This window comes from Rhodnius prolixus, unplaced genomic scaffold, assembly GCF_049639745.1.
Source record: "Rhodnius prolixus isolate KJV_2025 unplaced genomic scaffold, Rpr scaffold_12, whole genome shotgun sequence".
In the NCBI taxonomy this organism is placed as follows: Eukaryota; Metazoa; Arthropoda; class Insecta; order Hemiptera; family Reduviidae; genus Rhodnius; species Rhodnius prolixus.
The window spans coordinates 7,423,420-7,429,419 of NW_027411635.1; the positions used below are offsets into that span (position 1 = coordinate 7,423,420).

General features: G+C 27.2%; 1 protein-coding gene across 2 annotated transcripts in view; it reads right to left on the bottom strand.

Moving 5' to 3' along the window:
• Positions 1-5,737, bottom strand: part of LOC141461776 (paired box protein Pax-6-like) — a 101,374-nt gene extending 95,637 nt beyond the window's left edge. For both annotated transcript variants that reach the window (XM_074143095.1, XM_074143094.1), the window contains exon 1: positions 5,239-5,737. The gene's annotated coding sequence lies outside the window, so the exon portion shown is untranslated. The remainder of the gene's footprint in view (positions 1-5,238) is intronic.
• Between the last annotated feature and the right edge of the window lie 263 nt (positions 5,738-6,000).

The window sequence follows — 6,000 nt, forward strand, 5'->3', positions numbered from 1 at the left end:
TTGAGATCAGTGAGTTAAAGAAAATAAATAAAAGTAAATAAATAAATAAATAAAATGTTATGTTAGTGAGAAACATGTTTCGGAAATTCGGAGTTTGATAAAGGTGATAAATAAAAGTAAATAAATAAACAAATAAAATGTTATGTTAGTGAGAAACATGTTTCGGAAATTCTGAGTTTGATAAAGGTGATAAATAAAAGTAAATAAATAAACAAATAAAATGTTATGTTAGTGAGAAACATGTTTCGGAAATTCGGAGTTTGATAAAGGTGATAAATAAAAGTAAATAAATAAACAAATAAAATGTTATGTTAGTGAGAAACATGTTTCGGAAATTCGGAGTTTGATAAAGGTGATAAATAAAAGTAAATAAATAAACAAATAAAATGTTATGTTAGTGAGAAACATGTTTCGGAAATTCGGAGTTTGATAAAGGTGATAAATAAAAGTAAATAAATAAACAAATAAAATGTTATGTTAGTGAGAAACATGTTTCGGAAATTCGGAGTTTGATAAAGGTGATAAATAAAAGTAAATAAATAAACAAATAAAATGTTATGTTAGTGAGAAACATGTTTCGGAAATTCTGAGTTTGATAAAGGTGATAAATAAAAGTAAATAAATAAACAAATAAAATGTTATGTTAGTGAGAAACATGTTTCGGAAATTCGGAGTTTGATAAAGGTGATAAATAAAAGTAAATAAATAAACAAATAAAATGTTATGTTAGTGAGAAACATGTTTCGGAAATTCTGAGTTTGATAAAGGTGATAAATAAAAGTAAATAAATAAACAAATAAAATGTTATGTTAGTGAGAAACATGTTTCGGAAATTCGGAGTTTGATAAAGGTGATAAATAAAAGTAAATAAATAAACAAATAAAATGTTATGTTAGTGAGAAACATGTTTCGGAAATTCTGAGTTGGATAAAGGTGAATAAGTTCGAATCTTGAAAATTTTAGTAAGAAAAAGCCATGTTTTTTTAAATTTTATTTTTAATTTAAGACCTGTCTTTCACAGTCATTAGTGCCCGAAGCTTTTTGTACAGTACACAGCCGGATAGTATGCTGAAAGAAGACCCCTAGGAGAAGTGAACTATATAAGCAGGCAGCTGGATTCGAATCTGGCATCTCCGCGTGGGAATAAAGTGTGTAATCAAATTTTTTAACAATTTGGTTGCATTTTTTGTTTTTAGTTTTTGTAATTTGAACCACCAGACTGTTTCCAACAGATGGTGGAGCAAAACAGAGCAGCTAAATTTCATAAACCGCTGAGATCAGCACAAATATTAAATTTAAATTATTTAGGGTTAATGATATTTAATTTGGTACCCATTATTCCAGGCTGTTTAGGAGTTCAGTTCGATTTGGTTTATGTGAAAATCGTGAAAAATAAAGGAGAAATCTAGAAAATTCCAAATTTCTGTCACTCCATTTTCCGTATACTCCATGAATTTTGGCAACTCATTTAATCCATGTTAATTATTTATGTAGATATCGGGACAACAATCTTCCACTAAAAATGAAAACTTTAGAAGTAAACCTAACCTATCTCTTTATCGCAAAAAAATGTCCAAATTTCCGAGACAATTTCAAACAGAATAATTTGTTTATTTCAATTAATAGAATTTCATTGCTTAGTTATTGTTTGTTCGGTAAACGAAATATATTTTGAGATTACCGGGATTATTCGTTGTTTGTTTTTTAGTTAGTGTTCATTTACAAAAATAAAAACCTATTCTAAATTAAAACAAACTCAAAAGTGTATTTCTAGTGACAAGTGGTTATCAAAAACTCGGCACGATTGCAATACTTCCTCTTAGTTTGGAAAAGAGGAAACCAAAAATGGGCTACTAGTTCTGAAAATTCTTCCAGCTCGGCTCACCGTTTCCAAAATCCGTCCTTGTCCCATCCAAGATGCTTTTTAAACTGTGATAATTTTAAGGAATCATTTATCTAATTGTGTTAAAAGAACCCATCAAATAATACAAAATTTCTTTTTGAATTCCAAAGACTTTAAATCATTTATTAACAGCGTAAACTTATTTTACTGAAAACTATAATTCGATTACAATATTTACTCTAACCCAGTACAGTAAAAAAAGAAAAAAAGTTAATGCTTCAATATGTACAATTCGTTGCGTAAACATATCCCAGTATGCTTTAGAGTTTACAAAGTAAATCGAGCGTAAAGTGCTTGCAAGTTTAAACTAAATCCTCTTTCACCGCAAAACGCTTTAAAAGTATTAAAGTCTGAGCACAATTAAGTCCCCATTGCAAATGTACTTTACCAAATCTCTAGTTACATCCAATTTAGATATTACTAATTTACAAGGCTGTTAATTTAAAGCGTATGTCATTGTGAATGGTGTAAATAAGATTTTGTCTAGGCTAGTCTAGTTTGGTAATTAAAGTGAAACTGAAATCGTCTAATCTATTATAGTTGTATAACTTCGTAAAGATTAGACCAGAATTATCTATTTCCAAATTTGAAGATTTCTTATTCGAAAACCAAAAAAGGTTGGACTGATTAAAAATTTGATATGAATGCAAACTATTCTAAATAATTATTCTTTCGTATAAATTTTATTGCAAAATTTTGTAAATATCACACTTTCAGAATTTGTTAGCGAACTCTTAATATATTTTTGTATAACTCGCTAATAAATTCTAACAAAACTTCCAAATTGTCTAACAAATATATTTTTAGGTTTCACCATTTAGAAATTTTGTAAATTAATTGCATTTTTTGCGACTGTTTATTTGTTTTGCCTTTAATGAAAATTAAATTTTTAAATAATAAAATAAAATAAATAAACGAACAAAATAAAATCTCTTACAAAATGGCCGTAATAAAGGAAATTGTATTTTTAAGGAAATAAATTTATGTCTTTGAAATTTTAATTAAATTTAAGTACAAAATTCTTCAAATTTGGAACATTTAAATATTCACTGTCATGAGGTGATTAGTGAATTCCGGCTCTTTCAGCGGTTTTTTCGATATTTTGGAATTCGATTCTGGATTTGTTTTCTAAACATTGTTTGTAATCTATTGTAAACTCGAATTAATAATCTATTTATTTAAAGAAGTATAAATAAAGATTTTAGGATGACATAGACGGCAATTTAGGTTTTCTAAACACTGTAAAATACTAAATTCCATTTATGCACAAATTTTTACATAAATGAATGTATGATTCTCAGTACATTTTGAGCAAAATTTATTGTTTACAAACTTAGGTATGTTTTACTAGCAGACTTTCATATTTCTGATTGTATAAATAGATATATTTAGAAAAAAATCCATGGTTTTCATAGGGATTTTTAGTAGTTAGGATTAAAACTAATTCTATTTGGGTTAAAGTTTAGGGATTTTTTAAATAATTTTTACTTAAGTTATTTTTCAGTTGAATGTGGTTAATTTTACCGTCGTTTTCAATGAATTTTTAAGAAATACTTCATGTTTAACGGGTAATTTCTAGCCGTTTCCTTACATTTCTAGTTTTTTAAATCTCCTAGCTTCCTTAAAATAGTTCTCGAAATGTGGGTTCTAATTTCTAGTTTGTATTAATATAAAAATTTGAACTTTAACTTTCATTGTATATTTTGATTAACACTTTCAACGGCTAACTTAAATTTAAGCGTTAAAAAACGACTCAGTTTATTATAGCGGTTAATGCTTTGTTTTAAAAGCATAGTTTTTTTTGTGATTTATAATTTTGAAGGAAAAATTTTGAGCGGTTACTACAAAAAATATGTTAATAGATAGTTCCAAATTTGTGGGTTCTTTTAAATATAGGACACGCAAATGTTTTCACAGACAAGTTTTGTAGGTACTAATCGTGAGAATATTTTAAACAAAATTGTGGATTCAGATTTCGATTATTAGATATTTAGACGAAATAATTTTTTTGGCTCTACCTTCTAATATTTCTAGTTATTTGGGAGCTAGTGTCAGTGTCAATATGCCGCTTTGGTTATAATTTTGGAGTTTTTTTTGGACCAATTTTCGATCAGAAATTGTAATATATATATATATTTTTTTTAGCGATGTCTGTCACAGTTAACGGCATTCTTTAATTGCTAGATTCAAATTTCAATTTTATTTAAATAATACACGGTATTCGTAGCTCTATTACTGGATTTTCTTAAAAGTATCGGAAATCCACATGGATTTAAGTAAAATAATGTGATAATTTCTACAGATTTTAGCCGACTTTAGCGTTTTGAGTTCACTATGCATTGATTTAAGAACTACTTGGATTTCATTAACATTATCGCAATTAAAAGTTAATTTTCTAGTAAATTTTGAGCTATGTTTAGAGCAAAAGCTATGTATAGCTAATGATAATTACCAACTACAGACTTTTGGCTTTCTGATTTACTCTAAACATTATCACATCATACATATGGCGTTTATAAAGATTTACTCGTAATTTAAAGACAGTTTTGAAATAAGATTTGTGGGCAGTAAATAAAAATATACTCAGCTAAATTATTTGGGTTTTTTTTTTATCTACGTTTATGTGGGTATATTTTAATACCCACATAAAGTTAATAGTTTTTATGAATACTATTGCGTTGAAGAATCATTTTTGCAAATTTATAGCTCATTTAAAGCGTATAGAGATTCCTTAATTCATTATTATTTTAAAGGATATTTCTTTGTTCAAAATTGTGTCTAGTTTCTTCAATAAAAACGTTCTGGTTTTAAATTTGGGTTTTTAATGGGCCACAGTTTTGTGGTTAGTCAAATTACTTCCATTTTCATAAGAGGATGTGTAAGAAAGCGGTACATACCGGAAATGAACACGATTTGGGGTCCCCTGAGTACGAATAAGTGGTTTTTTTTTTTTTTTAACTAATTGTTTTGAGTTAAACATAAAAATAAAGTCAATAGTAGAAATTAGATAATTTTTTGTAGATTTATCTAATGATAATAAGCTTATGGTTTAAACAGCAAACTGGCTTACACATTACTGTAATTATTTTTTAAATATTTCGGTAATAAGCTCCAACTTTACACTTTATTAACAAATGGAATCTAAACTATGCTTGAATGTTGTCAAATAACTCGTTTTTACTAAACTAAAAGAAAATTTTTGGATTAAATTCAAAAAAAAGTAAAAGAGAAAAATAAATGTTTATATCAAGATAAATATTTCTGGGTTAAAAAAAGAAATATTATTCTACAATCTTTGACGGTACAATTGAAACAAATTTTTTAATGGTACTTACTGTGTAAATGATACCTTGTTGGTAAGTATTTTGTTTTATAGATTATTTTGCTTTGTTTTGGATTGTTTTTTGATGAGGCTTCCTCGATTACTTTTCAGCCAATAAACAGAAATAAATGTCTTCTAATTTCTTGAAAAAACTGAATAAACTGTTTTTAGTATTATTATTTTTTTGTATCTATTTTTCCAAATAAATAATCTAGTTCGTATTTTTAGTTTTTACTACACATTACACAACTTATTTATTTTTCTTCTAGAAGGTAACATATTTTTATTTATTTATCTTTGAGTGTGAATTTTTTTCCAAAAATAAATAAACTACCCTTAATAAATAGAACTCCGAAATAAAAATAAAAAATAATAAAAATAAAAATAAACTTAAGATAGTCTAAACAAATCTTATTCACGATTTTTATAACCTAAAAACTATTCACATTACACTATAACCAACGGAATAACAAAACTAGAAAACACCCTTGGACTTGCGAGCCAAACTTTGAAACAGTACTAGGTAGCTTCCAGTAAGGTAAACATTTTGAAATGTAGGCGTGGCCAAGTACCAAGAATGTTTTTTTTTTTTATTTTATTTTCTTACAATGGTGGGGGTATTTAGTCTCGCCCATTTAGGCCACGCCCATTCCATTCATCGACCCAATCACGGGATTCAAGTATAGGGGGATGTTGGCAAACCCACCAAGCAAAGTACCATGACTTCTGCAAAAAAAAAGAAGCCAAAATACACCTAACTCTACTTTTCACGTAT